The sequence below is a fragment of the Pseudonaja textilis genome, chromosome 1, assembly GCF_049901715.1.
Source record: "Pseudonaja textilis isolate UNSWEBS1 chromosome 1, rPseTex1.2, whole genome shotgun sequence".
In the NCBI taxonomy this organism is placed as follows: Eukaryota; Metazoa; Chordata; class Lepidosauria; order Squamata; family Elapidae; genus Pseudonaja; species Pseudonaja textilis.
Genome location: NC_141990.1, coordinates 88,367,210 through 88,385,830, shown reverse-complemented (window position 1 = coordinate 88,385,830; position 18,621 = coordinate 88,367,210). Strand labels below are relative to the sequence as shown.

The following is an 18,621-nucleotide window of genomic DNA, read 5'->3' as shown; positions in this document are numbered from 1 at the left end:
ATCAGGTTACAAAGGACAACAGAACGAATCATATTATTTAAATTTATCTGTACTAAAAGTTTAATTGCTCATTATAAAATATACTATCATTTAAAGACTAATCATAAGATGTCAGATACATTTTTCATTTATAAACCGACTTGAAACCCTATCTGATCAAAGTTCATGCCTGCAACATGTTGATTCTTTTATATCAACATCTTTGTCATTCTGACCTTTTCAAAATTATAATAATACCACAGAGTTGGGGTGGATATTGAAAATATGCGAGCTCTTGATAATGAGGCACATTATCACAAACTTTAAGAGGAACTGTTTACCCCTCATTCTTCAAAAAACTTTTCAGGCATTTATGAGTATATTACTCCTTTAAGAATCATTATACTTAATGTTTGGTACATGTGACAAAATAGGCACTCGTGATGGTATACATTATAAATGTTAGAATATATTTCACTACATTGTTTTTTGAAAAAGGAAAGTGTAAGTTGTGAAATAGTTTCAGCTGGACAGCTTGTATAAGTTATTACATTTTATCCTTCGTTCTTGTGTCAGAGGAAAATAATAGCAATAGTCATCTGATGTAATTGCAGATTTTATATTTCCCGTGAAGTTTCTCCAGTTGGTTATGTTGCACCATTCCAATTTTAAGCTGTTTCTAAAGTCTTGGAAATGAACAGGGATTGAGAATCAAAAAGCGAGTAAAGAAAAATGCTACCGTGTTTCTCACAAAATAAAGCCAGGCCTGATTTTTTTTTTGACCTCCGAAAAAACGGCTAGACCGTCTTTTCGGGGGTGGCTTAATTCCCTCCCCTTGCATCCTTGGGCGGGAGGGCGGCGACGGCTTGGATGTAGACCTCAGCGTTGGTGGGGCACTTCGTATCAGGAGACCTTCCGCCACTATTGCTTTCCCTTCTCCCCGTGCTGCCGTGGCATTTAGAGCAATGCCGCGGCATTTGACACAGCCACACATGGCCAGCCAGGGCTTCTCCCTGCAACCGGAGCCCGGCGGAGACACTCGGCTTCAGGCGCTCCTGTCACCGCCTTCCCTTCGCCTTCGAAGGCAAAGCCAATTCTTTTAAAAATGACACCCTACTACCGGTACGACAAAGCCTCCCCTGCCCGAGAGGGCAGCCCAACCCCACATAGGGAGGCAAATCTCCCGGAGCCACAGTGCAGGTTCAGCCCACCCCGGGAGAAGCGCCCAGCTGCTATTCCTGCCTGGCGCTAGGCAGAGCATGAAGAGCTTTGCCTGGGGCACCCAGCGTAGCTGACAGGTGGGCCCTCCTGCCCGGCAGCGGAGCTCTCACCAAGGCAGCGAGTGCCTCCCCACCGGGCCCTCCGCTCATCCTGCCAGGGCCGCGCCAGAGCCATGTGGGCTGAGCAGAGCCGGGAAAGTGAGCTGCAGGTGCACGCCCGCCTGCCAAGTGAAAGAGCCAGGCCAACCCAAGCTTGGCTTCCTTCCCAAGTCCCTCCAGCCCGAACCCGAAGGGGCCACCAGGAGAGGCCGCCCAAGACAGTGATAGCACCCACCCATCCGTGGACAGGGAGGCAAGGCGAAGGCCTGCGCAGCATCCTCCAAGCTGAGCCCCGTGAGTGAGCACTTCTGCCCAATGCCCGTGCCGCTGGAGCATTTGGAGTTGCCGGTGCATTTGGAGATCAGTAGGGACAGGGACGGGCTGGGCGAGGGATGGAAAGGATGGGCAGCTTCGGGCTCTCTCCGCCGGACCCGCTGGCTAGGGAAGCAGCACTGCCGTCACCTTGCCTCCCTGTCCGTGGAAGGGTGGGCGCTATCACTGCCTCGGGCAGCCTCTCCCAGTGGACCCCTCGAGTTTGGGCTAGAGGAACTTGGGAAGGAAGCCAAGCTCGGTCGGCCTGGCTCTTTCGCTTGGCAGGCGGGCACGCACCCACAGCTCAGTTTCCCGGCTCTGCCCAGCCCACCCGGCTTCAGCGTGGCCCTGACGGGATGAGCGGAGGGCCTGGTGGGGAGGCGCTCACTGCCTTGGCGAGAGCTCTGCCGCCGGGCAGGAGGGCCTGCCTGTCAGCTGCGCTGGGCGCTCCAGGTGAAGCTCTTTGCGCTCTGCCCAGCATCAGGCAGGGATGGCGGCTGGGCACTTCTCCCGGGGTGGCCGATCCTGCGCTGCAGCCCCGGGAGATTTGCCTCCCTATGTGGGGTTGGGCTGCCCTCTCGGGCAGGGGAGGCTTTGTCTTACCAGTAGTAGGGTGTCATTTTTAAAAGAATTGGCTTTGCCTTTGAAGGCGAAGGGAAGGCGGCGACAGGAGCACCTGAAGCCAAGTGTCTTCACCAAGCTCCAGTTGCAGGGAGGAGTCCTGGCTGGCTGTGTGTGGCTGCGCCAAACACCAGCAGCACAGGGAGAAGGGAAAGCAGAGGTGGCGGAAGGTCTCCTGATACGAAGTGCCCCACCAACACCGAAGTCAACGCAGGCAGCACCATTTCCGGGTATGCAACAAAAGTACTTCCTAACGGCAAGCCCCCCTGCCATTCCCCCCATTTTGCATGTTTAATATAGGCCTTAATTTGGGGGGAGGAGCTTAATTTGATTTTATGCCTATAAAACATGCTGGGACTTCCTATTGGGGGAGGCTGTATTGTTGGAAAAACACGGTATGAGTTCTTGTGTGTTTAAAATCTTAGCATTCTGTACTGACTTTCTGGGCAGAATATTCTCCTCTTGGGTGAATTTCACTATAAAACTTAAATAACTGAAAGTTTTAATGTCATAGCAAAGTAAAAAATAGTTGCTGCTGCATTCTTATTCATTTAAATAGCAAGCTTTGTTCTGATGAACAATTATCTATCTTTAATTTTATATTGATATGCAGGTAGTCCTCAAATTACAGCCATTTGTTCAGTGATTGAAGTTACAAAGGTACTGAATGAAGGGACTTACGACCTGTGTCCAAAATTATGGCCATTGCAGGGCCCTTCCGTCACATGATCAAAATGTGAGTATTTGGTGCCCCCCCGCCCACACACACCTTTGGCTGCAGGAGCACTGCAACTGCCCAAATGGCCTACATCCCTTCAATTGTGCCCTTTGGCTTTGGGGTGAGCCTCAGCTAATAATAGGTAAAAATTCACTTAATGATGGAAACGGGGATTACCAGGATTGCGGTTGCAGTCATGTGACATTTTGCTTTACAATTTCATCACTTAGCAACTGAAACTCTAGGCCCCATTTTGGTTGTACATTGAGGACTACCTATAGTCGTGATGGCGAACCAATGGCACGTTCCGCTGCACGTGCATGCGCGCTTCCTGCTGGCCAGCTGGTCTTCAGGTCTCTGCCACACATGCACAGGGGTGCGCACAGGTGGGGGGTCATGCACGCATGCGCAGGGAGTGGGGCACACGCATGGGGAATCATGTACGCATGCGGGGGGGCACACACACAGGGGTCACATGCACATGCATGGGGGGACATGGGGAAGTGCATGTGCAGGGGTGGGGTGTATGCATGAGGCACGCACGTGTTGTATTTTGGGGATGCACATGCACGCTTTGGGTACTTGGTGCTGAAAAGGTTAGCCATCACTGACCTATAGACATCTATTGACATTTTTCCTGTGAATATGGACACAAGAATTCTAGTTTCGCAGGTGGGATGCCACCTAATATAACCATATTCACATTCACTCTATTGTCTCTGTCCATTTGTGGCTCTTGAAAAATCTTGACTGAGTGGCACTGTACTGTATACCTTGAAAATAATGGACAAAACATGGTTTCTGCCTGTACCAGCTGAAAGCAAAATCTAGGGTAGCAACTATGTACTCTAAAACTGTACTGTTGAAGGGCTTCTATTCATAATGCAAAGAAATTGTGTTCAAAATTACATAGTCTTTTTTAACAGTGTATACATGCAGATCATTTTCTCATTTCTAGACTGCTGCTTCACTTTTTCCAGCCATCATAATACAGGAATGCAAACTCACTATATATGTATATCTTAATTTAAGTCAGTCTTCACCTCCATATGTTCCACCGTGTACACTTAAGAATATATAGAGGGATTTGGATGAACCTTAATTTCCTGTTGAGATGTGCTTTACTCATAGATAGATCGGATTGGAAAGATGCTGGTTTGTACAGTAAAATAACTATAAGAAAATAAAACAATAATAGATGTTAACTAATGATGCCTAAATTTACTTTCCCCTTTTTCTCTCCTAATCCTTTTCTTTTTATGTTGTATCTTTTAGATTGTAAGTCTCTAGGCATGAACTGACTTCTTATAAGCTACTCTAGGAAGTTTTTTGGCTACAGGCCAGGGTGAAATACTTCAGACAAATATATATATATATAAAATAAATTGTACTATCCTGTAACGAAGAGGCCAGGTACATTTTCTTAATTTGTACAATAAGATTATTTCACACAGATTAATATTAAAGCACTATGTTGCTTTATAATAAAGTCATAATGCATTTAAACATGTATTTCAGGACATGAAGATGAAATAGACTTTCATTCTGCAAATGATTTTTTAGCCAAGTTTTTGTTGAAAGTGTTTTAAAGCTTCTATTTACTAAAGTCAAAGTATGAAGGATTGTATCTCATCAGTCACACATAACCCACCATGTCTTATGTTGGCAGCGAAGAATAAAGAGACAATAGAGCTGTCTTTGTTTAAATATTTAATTGAGACACCTGGATGTAGGGAACTATATAGCTTTAAGTTGTCAGATATAGATGGATGGAGTAAAAGAATCATAAATAGGAAGCACTTTCAGTATTTTTTCATCAAAAACACATGTATGGACAAAATACCCCTTAGCTGGGCAGCTACTATTAGATAACACATTCATAAATGCTTGTATTTAGGCTATCTTGTAATGCCATTATGACCAAAGATGTAAGAACTTGCCTTGTCACCAGTATATTACATACATAAAATAATTATTGTGGCAATTAGGCAAGCTTATCCTTTAGTGTTTTTGAAATGAAAATGAGAAGCGAGAATCATATAGATTGTACATAATAGCTAAAGAAAATCATACATTATGCTTAGTGTTAACCAAATGACTAACTCTATTCATTGCAACATTGATTTCTGAATAAACATTGTGAACATAGCCAGGCTCCACTGAGGGTCCAATGCATCAAAGCTTTAGAATTTCCTTTTTACATTAAACCTATGGCTTTAGTTGTACTTTTGCCACAATTACTCTAACAAATTTCTTGGATCTTGTTGGGTTTATTGAATCCTGTCTTTGCTATCACTCTTTTCTGGCATCAGTGGAGCCAAGTGACAGTAGAGCTTTGGAAAAGGTTGAATTTTAAACATGTCTGGAAGCAAATACTCTGTAAGTCATCATGATAATACAGTGGTTGACAACAGAATTTCTCCCTGGTGGTAAAGTACAATCACTGCCTTCAGTATCAATTTGTGACTCATGCTTGTCTTGATGACAGTTTTACTGTAGATGAAAGCATGTGCTTAACAAATAATATATACCTGAAAAAAGTGACATGACCATCTTTAACGCTTATGACCATTGCAGCACCCCCATGGTCATGTGATTGACATTCAGATGCTTGACAACTGACTCCCATTTATGATGGTTGCAGTGCCTTGGGGTCATCTGATCACCTTTTGTAACTTTCTGACAAGCAAAGTCAGTGGGGAAGCCAGATTCACTTAACAATCGTGTTAACAAATGGGGCAAGTCATAAAATGGGGCAAAACTCACTTAACAAATTTCTCACTTAGCTACATAAATTTTGGGCTCAATTGTGGCCATAAGTTGAGAACTACCTGTAGTTTGTCACCACAGGTATTATGTGATTTATATTGTTTACATAATGCTTCATGATGTTAGACAAAAAGATGAAATCAAACATTTTCTTACTAAATTCTATGGTAGATAGATGGATGGATGGATGGATGGATGGACAGACAGATATAAAGTTATGAAGATATAAAGTTTTCAATGGAACACTTATGAAACTAATTCTCCAATTCCATCCACTATACTTGATAGATAGATTTTGTGTCTTGAGAGGAAGCATCTTTTATGTTAATTATTATGTTTATAAATAAATAAATAAATAGCCTATTGAATGAAACAATTAAGACAAAACAGTTTAACCATGTACAGTATAAGAAACAAAGAAACTAAAATTTTAAAAGTCTGACGATGTCTCCATGAAAGCTGATCATTATTTTAATTTAAATTGTATTTTTAAAAACCCTTCAAAAACAAACAGAACAGCAATCTGATACATTAAATAATTACAAAGAACATCTTCTTAGGATTCCCAAAGAAATAGGCTGCATTAAGAATTACTAACTCTCAAATACCATGCTGGCATCTAAAATACTGACTGCATGAATCCATCTAGTCACTAGATCTTGCTGGAAAGCCTTTCTACAGAGATCACTTCAGAAATGGTGGAAAGTGTTCAGGAACAGACCCTGTTAAGCATAGTGTCTGTTTCAGTACTGGACTGCTCTATTTTTGTGCACTAGTTTCTTTGTCTTTATAAGGCAGAGTACACCCATTTTCTTAATTGTAACAAATCATTACAGATTATTCTGAGGTTTTCTATCTCATGATATTACTGTATGGTTTAGTTGTGCTCCTGCTGTTGATTATAAATACAAGCAATCCCTGACTTATGACCATTTTTGAGCCCAAAATTTATATTGCTAAGAAAGACCATTGTTAAATGAATTTGCCTCATTTTACGACCTTTCTTGCTGCAGTTATTAAGTAAGTCACTGCAGTTGTTAAAAATTGTTAACAGGGTTGTTCAGTGACTCTGTCTTCCCCATTGATTTTGCTTATCAGAAGGTTGCAAAATGTGATCACGTTGGGACACTGCAACTATCATAAATGTGAATTGGTTGCCAAGTGTCTGAATTTTGATCACATGACCACGGGGATGCTGCAGTAGTCATAAGTGAAAAATGGTCATGTCACTTTTCTTAGTGCCCTTATAACTTCAAACAGTCGTGAAATGAATTGTTATCAATTGAGGACTACCTGTACATTGTGATTCAGTGCTTATGCATGTGGTGTTTTAATTTTCGCACAAATAAAATGTCTTTCTTAAAAGTCAAAGAAGAAATGAATGTCAGATATTAAAGAAATAATTGTTCTGCCACTAGTTAAATATTTTCAAAGCTGAAATCCTAAGGTGTACTCCCACTGAGCACAGCAAGACAAGAGTTTGTATTCACATGTTCAGGATTGAATCAATTATTCTGCTTAACTGCTGAAACCTTTTGATGTGAGAGTTTTTGTTGTTGTTGTTAAAAGATACGTTACGTGTCAGTGTTGAACAGGTTGACAAGACTCAACATTTTTAAACACTATTTGCACACAGTCACCTTAAATCAGCAACACTGGAAGGAAAGTTGGCTAATTTGGGGTAATGAATGGATAGAAGAGTAACACATTTGTTGCAGACCAGAATGCTACAGCTGTCAGCCTGTTCAAGAGATATGTACATACTGTATGGTTAGTTATAATCTCTCATTGACTCACCTCTCACACACTGTGAATAAATAGTTTCTTCCTGTTAGAAAAATATGTTTGTAAGATCATCACATGGCAAATCGTACCCATAAATAAGTATCAGGGACAACTTGTGCCCTACTAGGAATGCAGAGCTATGTTCATTTTTATTTTTTCTCACAACAAAACCCTGATTCTTTTATGATAGAAAATTTGCATATTTTATAACACAGCATGCAAAGCAGTTGTGTCCTCAGCTGAAAGTGTTAATCCAGTTGTCAACAGAGGAATTGCCAAGGAGTTACTGATGGAAGATTTGTTTTAGGTTCAAGAAAACATATTCTGTTCTATATCATGATTTTGGAAATAACCTCACTGATAAAAGTTCAATAAAAGCAATGTTGAATTGCCATACATCTCTGGCAAAATGTGTGAAAGCAAGTAGATGAGTCAATTTCATTTTGATTTTATTTTTTGTTTAAAATAAAGCTCTGACCAGGATTCAGTGTTGCTGAGGGGTTTCCTGTTGCCACTGTTAGATAAATTAAATGCTTTTCTTCTTGAGACGGGAACATACTGTGACTTTCAGGAAACAAACGGGAAACTGAAGATAACTCTGCTAAAAATGTAGCTCAGACCATGGCAGAATGAAGAGTCAGTGAGTACATTGGCTCTTCACAGTTCCTCTCCTGAGAAGGAGAGGACTTGAAATCACTCATAGGTAGCTACAGGCAGTTGCTACTTGTGAAAGGATGGGAATACAGTGGTCTCCAGTGAGTTTAGACCTCTGGGAGATAAGGGAACGCCATCTTTGCTCAAACCACAATGAGTGCCTTTCCAAAGGGCATTGAGTTTGCATATTTCCTTTTCTGATCACTTTATCAATTTACTTGTTAATTGCTTTTTAGCTATTAGCATCCTTTGGAATGACAAGTTTTTATAGAACTCGGCAAGTCTCCTTCAATCGTTAATGAAAAAGTTTTAAATGCAAGTTTAAAGACTTAAAAAATCCTTTTGTTTTAGGAATAAACAGCAAAAGGGTGATTACAAGGTTGATTTTGAAAAGTTGTAAATGGACTAAAGGTCCAGATCAATTTGAAATAAAAATTTGAAATTAATTATTAGAAACCTTCCTACCAGAAAATGTTGTTCTGAATTCTTAAAAAAAAAAGTGGGGCGGGGGGGGGGAATGGGACTAAGTTGGACACTAGAGGGAACTAGAAGGGAATAAAGATTACAAATACTGTAAAGGCAAAGAACACTTACATTTGATTTATAGATAGTCCACGACTTAACAATCACAATTGAGCCCAACATTTATATTGCTAAATGAAACATTTGTTAAGTGAGTTTTGCCCCATGTTACAACTTTTCTTGCCAGAGTTGTCAAGTGAATCATTGCAATTAAGTTAAGTTAGTAACACAGTTGTTAAGTGAATCTGGTTTTCCCATTGACTTTGCTCGTCAAAAGATCGCAAAACCTGATTACATGATCCTGGGACACTGCGACCGTTATGAGTCAAGCATCTGAATTTTAATCATGTGACCTTGGGGATGCTGCAGCAGTTTTAAGTCATACATCAAATGGTCATACGTCACATTTTTCAGTGCTGTTGTAACTTTGAACGGTCACTAAAGGAACTGTTGTAAATGAAAGACTACCTGTAATTCTTTTTCTAATCTTATATGCCACTCCACAGAACATGGCAGTGTTATATATTATTTCAAGATTAATATAAGAAAGTAAGAACTGCTTGTATTGGTTCATTATATCCTGTTTTACTAGTCAGGAGTGGGGCAATTAGGGTATTTTGGAATGCTGTATAAAACAGGGCAAAAGAATATGTTAAATAGTTTGTTCTTGTCCTGAGTCATAAGAATGTACTCTTAAAGGGTAAGTATCTGTTTGTATCTCCCAACTAGGAATGTCCAAGGTAGTGCATAACATCAAACTAAGCTAAAGGCCCTTCTCTGATTTGGAATATTAAGATGTGTGAGATATTTGGGTGACACAAAGACGTATCTGATTGTCCATTATGGGAAGCTGAGTAATATTTCCCACATCCATTTGCCAAGTCTATATCATACAGTTGTTGCTTGAGTGTGGTTCTTGCCTTCTCATAGCCCAAAGATAATAGATAAGTAGGGGAGAGTCCCGGTGGTGGTGGGGGACCTTATTATAAACTGCTTGGTTCCACCCATTTTGAAACTTATCTTCTAATACCAGTGGCGCTAAGCCTGTAGGGAGAAATATCAACTTAACCCAACAGAATAGCAGAGCTTGCCAAATTCTGGCCTCCATTCTAGCCTTTATGCATAATGAGGCATTAGAGATGCACCGTGGAACTTAAGAATTTAGCCTGGGCCTGTTCTAATGGTTTAATTATAACAACAAAAGAGTCAGCACTGTTGCTTACCAAATTAATGTTTACTTTCACATTAAAGCTGCTAAAAATAAAAATTTAAAAGTAATAGAGCATTGGCATTTGAAACATTTGCAGAAGTATTGTATCTGTATAACTTGTGTCGCACTTTTCTTTCATCATTGTTATCTATGTTAATTGTGAAACCGCCCTATTTGATCTCTGACTGTACATTGCATGTTAGTTTCAAGAAGTCTTATTGTAAGAGCAGTCATCATTTGTGGTTGGAATAATAAAAGGAAAAATACTTCAGAATTTAACTAGGTGTTACCTTACAGCCTTGCAAATCAGAGAAGAAAATGCAGTCCTAGGTGTGTTCTCAGAAGAAGGAAATAGAAACGGAAATTGTTATCAGATGTTTATTATAGAATGTATATTCATTTGTATTTGTATCAGCAGTTGACTGCCATTAATTTAAAGAACAAGGACTCCTGGAAAGAAAATGAAAGCATTATAATTCATATTTGTATGAGGCAAAAATAAGAATGGAAAACATGATGACCTGAATTGTTTGGAAATAGGTAATTGAGGGTCAGATTCTATATCTGCTGTCTGAAGAGCTTTGAGATTTGGGCAGTTTGCTATCATAAAACTACAATGCAAAATGTATCACTCCTCCCACAAAAAATGCACTGATGGAACTTGCCTTTGATTCAGAAGCAACCATATATTGAGTAATATATAATTTATATATATTATAAATTATATAAATATATAATTACAATGTCTTACAATAACAAGACAAATACAAGAGGTTATAAACAAGGTCTTTTTTTTCCAGAAAAGATAATCTTAGACATTTCCAGACCTAAAATCATGTTAAGGTTTTAAAGGTGATAGCTATTATTCAGTGATAGCTGAATGTCTTAAATTACATCTGGCAGCCAATGAAGTTTCCATAGTAACAGTTACATGAATTAATATGAGCACCTGTAACTTCCTTGGCCACCTCATGCTGAACAGCAGTCCCATCTAAACAGTCTTCAAGAGCAGCCCCAGATAAACCAAATTGCAATATCCAGACATAACGTGATTTCAGCAGTTTCCCACTTTAACTAACATACAAAATCTTCTAGCATTTTCCCCACAAATGAACATTGATCCATTTGGTTGCAACAGGAATTGACCAACTGACTTGTCACCCAAGCCTGACATCATGGGCTGAGACAAAATGACTAGCCCAAACGCACCCAGCTAGCTTTCATGTCTAAAGCAGAAGTAGAACTCTCAGTATCTTGGTTTCTAACATGGTCTCTTAACCACTAGACCAAACTGGCTCTCAACTCAGATTCCAAACATAGTTGTGCAACTGCACTTTTGGACCCACCCTTTATCTGCTACCGTATTCTAGAAGGAACTTTTAAGTTCAAGAGGACTCCTGGATTGTAAACTAGTTCCATTCAAGGTAATCGCGGATGGATGACACTTTGTCCACCTATTCTGTCTGACCTGGGGCTGCAGATATATAACTGGTTATCATCCATATATTCATGATGCTGATTCCAAGCTTTTCCACTGACTTCATGTGGATGTTAAGCAGCTGGAAGGAATTACCATGATGTGTAGCATACCACAATACAATGCTTGTGGTTCGGCCTCTCCACTACCAACTGGAACCATCCTATCTGGAAAGAGTACACTCCAGATCCAGCCTCCACAACTAGCCCTGAAGGATATCACAATGGATGTAATTGGCAGAAACGTAGCAGGATCAGGAGAATCACAGTACCCTGATCCCATCAAAGGCCATCTGCAAAAGCAGCCAATCTTCATATAAATAGTAAAGCTATTCCAGCAACAAAAAAAGTCTGTTTCAGCTGCTTTTCTAAGCACAATTAGGGGGTGTACCATTCAGATCTCTCAGGGTAGGAAATGACAAAAATATTTGTGGAGGGAAGGCTGCAACAGACTTTCCACCCAAGACACTTTCATTGTACTTACAGTCCATACAACTTGTACATAAGCTCACTGCATCATTTTGCTAGTCTTTGTCAACACTTTTCTTATGAGTCAGCAGAGAGTTGAAAGTCAGTTTTAAAAAAGAGGATATTTCTTTATTATTTTAACCACACAGAAGATAGGCACTAAGGTTATTCTCTCCAGCCCTGCAAACCTCCAATCAAACCTGATCCCAGCTTGAGTGATCTTTCCAGGGATCTGGTGAAGTAGGTTTGGATAGATGAACTCTTAATGTCAACTGCATTATAACAGTGTTTGAAGATTTTTCAGGCTCAAACAGAAACTATAAAAACATAGCTTACATATATCTAAGTACTAAAATCATATATGCTACAAGAACTTAAACTATTAACCTCCTGCTCCCTTCCAAAAGGTCCAGTATAACTTCAGAATCAATTGAATCATGGTTAGCAAAGAAGGAGTTAAGGATGGAAAGGTTGAAATTACTATTGACTAGCTTGGAAGAAAAGACTCTTAGCTGAGCTGATTGGGAAAAAAATCCCAGTTGATTTGGCCTTAAACTCTACATTTGGAAGTATTTCAATGGCTGTAACTAAGGAGCAGGATCTGGTGGTCTACTAATTGAACTACAGATCTCATTCTTCCTCTCTATCAGCCCTACTGAACTGTAAGGACCTCAATTCTAGGTGAGTTGAGTCTTCAGCAAGAATAAGATGTTAGGTGTCTCTATTTTTAAAACAGCATCACTCTGTTGCAGAACAGTATATCAGTAGTAGTAGTACTATTGAACTTTTGCTCCAATGCACAAAGCCTGAGGATCTAGGCTGAAGATACACCTGCAATCCTTTCCTCCAGAGTCCAGAGTGTTCTGACTTTAAAGGGTTCTCTACACATCCATCTGAATGTGCTTTGAAACCTTTACACATTCAAAAGCCTTTTTGCCATCCTTACAGCCTTAGAGCGGATTAAGAAGACAATGCCATATTGGATTATGTTTATAGTACAGTGACATCCACAAATGGTCTTCAATTTTAGGATCACAATAGGAACTGGAAAGATTGCCATTAAGTGGCATTGGTGAATGGTAGTTTTGGAGGAAGAAGAACATGAGAAAGCAATGTCAAATAATAATAATTAAGTGGCATTGGTGGTCATTAAATGACTCTTCAAATTACCCAGTTTTACAACCTGTTTTGCCAAGGTGGTTAAACAAATTACATGTGGTCATTAAGCAAAACATTACATCACCAAAACTTGCCGCAGCCGCCTCCTGCCAACTTCCCCCATTGATTTTGTTCATCGGGAACAGCTGGGAAGTTACAAATGGCGATCATAGGACTGCAGGACATCCCAACTGTTGTAAGTGCAAGCCAATTGCCAATGCCATATTGGATTACAAGTAATTCTCAACCTACAACCACAATAGGATTGTAAAGATAGTTGCTAAACAGCACAGTCATTAGGTGAAGCATCATGTTACCACATCCAATTTTATAACATTTTTGGCATGCTCACTAAGCAAATCACCTATGTTTGTTAAGTGAGATACCATAGAACCATAATTTGCAACTTCCTGCCAGCTTCTCCATTGACTTTTCTTGTCAGAAGCCAGCAGGGATGGTCGTAAAGGGCAATTGCATGACTTCAGGACACTCCCAACAGTCACAAGTGTGAACCCCTTGCCAAACTCCTGGATCGCAATCAAGTGACTGGAAAAGCTGAAATGTCATAAGTGCAAGGACCAATTATAAGTCACTCTTTTCAGTGCTGTCAAACAGTCACTAAATGAACAGTAGTTAAGCAAGAACTATCCACATAATCTTGTAAATGTGGTATCCCCCTCCTTCTTTCTATGAACTAGAGCAGGGGTGTCAAACACAAGGCCTGCGGTCTGGATCCGGCCTGTGATGTGGTTGGATCCAGCCCGCAGGGCCGTCCTGGAAAACGTAAGGGGCCAACCCACGATGCTTCAGCCCGGTCTACCCAATGTGAAGAGGAAACATCAGGCCAGCATGGCTTCAGCCTGTCTACCCAATGCGAAGAGGAAACATGCCAGCAGTTTGGGGACTGGCAGCAAGCTGTCCATGCCCACCCAATTGGCCACACCCAATGAATGGCATCAAGCTGTCTACGCCCACCCAGTTGGCCACTGACACCCGGTCAACCATAGCCCTGATGCGGCCCTCAATAAAATTGAGTTTGACACCCCTGAACTAGAGGGAGAACTTGTGTGGGATGTTCGGCTGAATCTCAAGCTCTTCTTATCTGACCATTGTCTTGGTAGTAGTTCTCTCTGCTGTCTTTCAACACCATTCCCTTTTCCCCCTACACTTATCTTATTAAGCTTTCTTACCAAGAGTAAACTCTGAGTTCATTTACCCAAACCCACCTGAAACCTCTGGTCTGATCTCTAAGTTCAGTGCACTTCAGTCCACTTGCAAGGGAGATAATGGGGGCTGTGCTTGCGTGCCGACTCTTCCCTCCACCCACTTTCTTCCCATATGTTTTCAGTTTCAAAACAGCTACTGTTTCTGTGGCAGCTCTTGTTCCACGTAATATTTAAAAGCTAAATAGTTCCATTGAGAACCTTGTTTGTATTTCATTGCATGTAGATACTGCAACTTTTGCTCTTCAGAGATCCAACACAGCTCTGGGTTGGGTCTATTATGTGGCTTACTGAGTTTTTGCAAAGCCACAAAGCATGTGTATGTGAAAAGCAAGAGTATCTTAGGACAGCTTTTTCCTTCCAAAGATGCTGGGATTATAAATCCCAAGAATTTCAAATCAGCACCAAAAAAAGCTCTACAATCCACAACAATGTAATCTGGTTTCCCAGTAAGGAAAACATTTGGAAATTTTCCATATGCTTAACGGTGGTCAAAAAATTAGGCTATTCTATGGGATAGTTGTTTCTAAAGTATATAAGAGCATCAGTTAATTGACAATTGTGCCTCATTTTGGATTCTCTAGGAATCTCTAAGACCTTTCATTCACTAACTCAGAGGGTGGTCAATATTGTTTTAGGTGAAGATCAACTAGTTCCTCTGTTCCAAAAGTTAAGAATAGACTGTCTTATAAATTGTAGGAAATGCCTCTTGGAATTTAGCCAATATACGTTTTGATCCTCTCTTGATCTTTATTTTCACTAATCCTTTTCTTTTTGTGTTCTTTCCTTTTGTAGATCTGCCAAAATTCTGTCATTCATGTTCTCCCTCTGTCATGCTTTCTCCCTTCCCACCCCCAGATATTTTTTTGTTAAGTTTAATTACGCATTTTGCCAACTTTATTAAGTATAAATTAACTGCCCACAGTACAGTAAAAGAAAGGTAAGAGAAAATCTCTGAGTCAGGTTCAATTGCTGTCGATTTCATGGACATGTCCATATTGTTTTCATGGTAACAATATTGAGCTGATATGTGTTGCCCTCTCTTGGCTTCCCCACCCACCCCAATTGCCTAATCTATAGATTTGGGATTTCCTGGTTGTCTTCCATCCAAGTACTAACCAGGTCTTCCCTTGTTTAGCTTTTTGACATTAGCTTAAGTCCACTAAATATTGCCAGCTAGTTTGGCCTAACAGACCAGAACACAGTATTAAGGCAGCATTGGTTCCATTTTCAGCAACCTATAGTGACTCAGAATGGGGGTTATAGCAACCTTCTTAACTTTCTTGATATCTCAGTGGTTTTTAATACTATGGTATACTCTTGACATATGAAGAATGGTACAGGAACTGAGCATGGCTGGTCTAATAAGGAGAAGGATCAGGGGAGACATGATAGCGGTCTTCCAATATTTGAGGGGCTGCCACAGGGAGGAAGGGGTCAAGCTATTTTCTAAAGCACCCGAAGGCCAGACAAAGAATAATGGATGGAAACTGAACAAGGAGAGATTTAACCTGGAAATAAGGAGAAACTTTCTGACAGTGAGAACAATCAACCAATGGAACAGCTTGCCCTTGGAAGTTGTGGGAACGCCATCACTTGAGACTTTCAAGAAGAGATTGGATTGCCATTTGTCAGAAATGGTGTAGGGTCTCCCACTTGGGTGCGGGGTTGGACTAGATGATCTATAAGGTCCCTTCCAACTCTGATTATCTGTTATCTGGTATTCTTCTGAACCTGCTCAGAAGGTTGGCCTTAGGGTCCATGGTATTGGAGTGATTTGTCTCTTTCCTTCAGTGGGGAAAGAAAGATCAGGCCCTCAACCTCTGTTTTATGGGGTGCCTCAGAACTCTACACTCTCTCCACAACATCTAAATGAAGTCACTGGGTAAAAATGGTCTGTCATCAGTACGTTGATGATAATCAGTTGTACATTTCTTCCCTAGGCCAAATAAATAGCACAGTCAAGGTTTTTTTCCCCAGTGGGCTGGATGGGGAAGAACAGGCTTTAATTCAATCCTGGTAAGACTAAATGGCTGTGAGATTTGATCCTCTAAATCCAGAAACTAGACATTTATCACCATTATTCCTGGAGGGAGTGAACAAGTATGAATTTCAATAATCTTCCTGAACACACAGCTCTTCCTCCAGGAGTAGCTGGCAGTTGTACCTAAGAAGGATTTTGCAGGATTTCATCTGGTTCACCAATTGTGTCCTTTCCTGAATTGGGAAGCAGTCACACATGCTTTAGTCCCCTCCCCATGGACTACTATGATGTGCCCTATATAAGAGAGGCATTGAAGACTATCCAAACTGCAGTGGAGTAGATAGTTATGGGGACACCATGATATATCCATGTAACATTGCTTTTAGGAAGCTATACTGGTTCCCAACATCTTTCCAAATGAATTGAAGATGCTGGTTGTCACTTACAATACCCTACATGGTATAGGACCAAGTTATCTTCAAGACTGTCTATCTTTGGTTATTTCTGACCAATCACATGGTTGTCCATGCTTGGGTCTCCTTCTTGAGGCAATTTCTTCTGATAGGACCTAGAAAAAAATGCCTTTTCTGTTGCAGCACCTTTAAAACAAGTCCCCATTTCCAAACGTATGAACCTTCAAGACAGCTTTTAAAACATGGGTTTTTCCCTAGTCTTTGCCACCAAGGAAATAGATTAGCCCATTTTCTGGGAGATGGAGGGTATGATTGGTGAGCTTAGCTTAATGTTGATGTATTAGCTTATGAATTTCCTTTTGTTGATATAGCATGGTTTTTATTGTAATATTGTCTGTTGTTGGTGTTATTATTGTTATGGCATAGTTAGCCAGATGCTTAGCCTGGACTTGGCATTTTTATCCACCCATTGATTCCTTTTATAATTGACTTACAGAGACTTTGTCAATGCCAGTGATGTTCAAATGGTGCTCAAGATGTTTTGGGATTGCCTATTACTATTTACATTGCCTGGAGTCACAATTATGCAAATTAGACAACTATATAAATCTTCTAAACAAATCAATAATGAAGTAACATTTCCAAAAATACCCAGGAGATTTAAAAAAAGTATAATCTGTAAAATATCATTTGATTATATATTTTATAGATTCATTTTTTGTATAGACACCTTCTATAGTTCCAGAAATGTTTCGCTGTGATCACATGATTGATCATTGGTTGATAATTTCCATTCAGAAAAAAAAACCTTGTGATTGTTTCCATGAACATATTAATTGATTCCAATAAATGTGGTTTAGATTTTTACTCTCAAAGCAATGTAGCTATACATTTTTTGCAAGTATAAAACCTAGTCATTTCTTTAATTTTGAAATGTCTGAAATACAAATATTACAATTACAATCATAATTATGTTTGCCATAGGAAATACTTCTCTAAACTAGTTGTTCCAGTAGCTTTCTTGTTACAGCAATTTCTGGGCTGGAATGACAATTGAGAGCAAAATGCAATATATCAAGGAAAGAGTTCTTCAAAAGCTCTGGAGGCCAAACTCCTGATCTTTCAGAAAAGATAAAAGATTATGCCAAACATCTAATGTACTGACTTTCCAATGAGACTAATGGAAAAGGGAAACCAAAGGAACAATCAACAGAGAAAACATAAATTGGGGAAAAACCTCGCCCTGTTTTATTCTTGGCCAACTAAGCAGCTCTTTTGAGTCTTTCAGCCATGGACTCTCGCTCAGCCATCACCTTTCCAATGACAATTGGAAAAGATAAACCCCCAAGTGGCCTCAACAACTAAAAGAATGCAAATGACCAGCTGTCTTCAAGGAGTATAAATCCTTCCATTCCTTACCACCCAGTCAGAGCTGAAGAAGCATCTTGGAAGAGAAACAAAATGTCTTCAAACAAAAAAAGAAAGAAAGTCCAGTTGCCACTTGAAAAAGCACCTTTGGATTTCCAATGGATTTGTATGCCAGCCATCACGTGTTTAGATGATTGCTAACATAGTTCCTGACGTTTTTAAATAAAAGGGCAAGTACCCAGGAATTAAACCAGAAACTCTTCATGAAGTGATGTATCATCATATCTACAACTACTTGGGAATACTAACAAAGGTATGGATTTGGGTTTGAATTTTGCTCCATTACTAGTAATCTTTCCCTTCAGGGTCAGGATAGAAAGCTTATTTTTAGGAAAGAAAACTCCAATTAAAAAAAAATCATTCTGTACAAGTGGATAAAAGAAACCCTGGATGGCATCCAAGCATCAATAAGATTATAATCAGCTAATTTGTTCAAAAGGAATTTGACAGTTTGAACAGTTTATAGTGAGCCTCCATTTCTCCCCTTCCGTCTTCCATTTTCTAGCCATTTACTTTGGCAAAATTAGACTGTTTGTCTCCCATAACAGCATAGCTTCTCTAGGTCTAGCAATCTCGTACCTG

General features: G+C 40.1%; 1 long non-coding RNA gene across 1 annotated transcript in view; it reads left to right on the top strand.

The window, feature by feature from the left end:
- Positions 1-18,621, top strand: part of LOC113439611 (uncharacterized) — a 37,948-nt gene that overhangs the window by 1,666 nt on the left and 17,661 nt on the right. Inside the window, exon 2 of the long non-coding RNA XR_015744964.1 lies at positions 2,845-2,967. This is a non-coding gene — a long non-coding RNA (uncharacterized LOC113439611). The remainder of the gene's footprint in view (positions 1-2,844; positions 2,968-18,621) is intronic.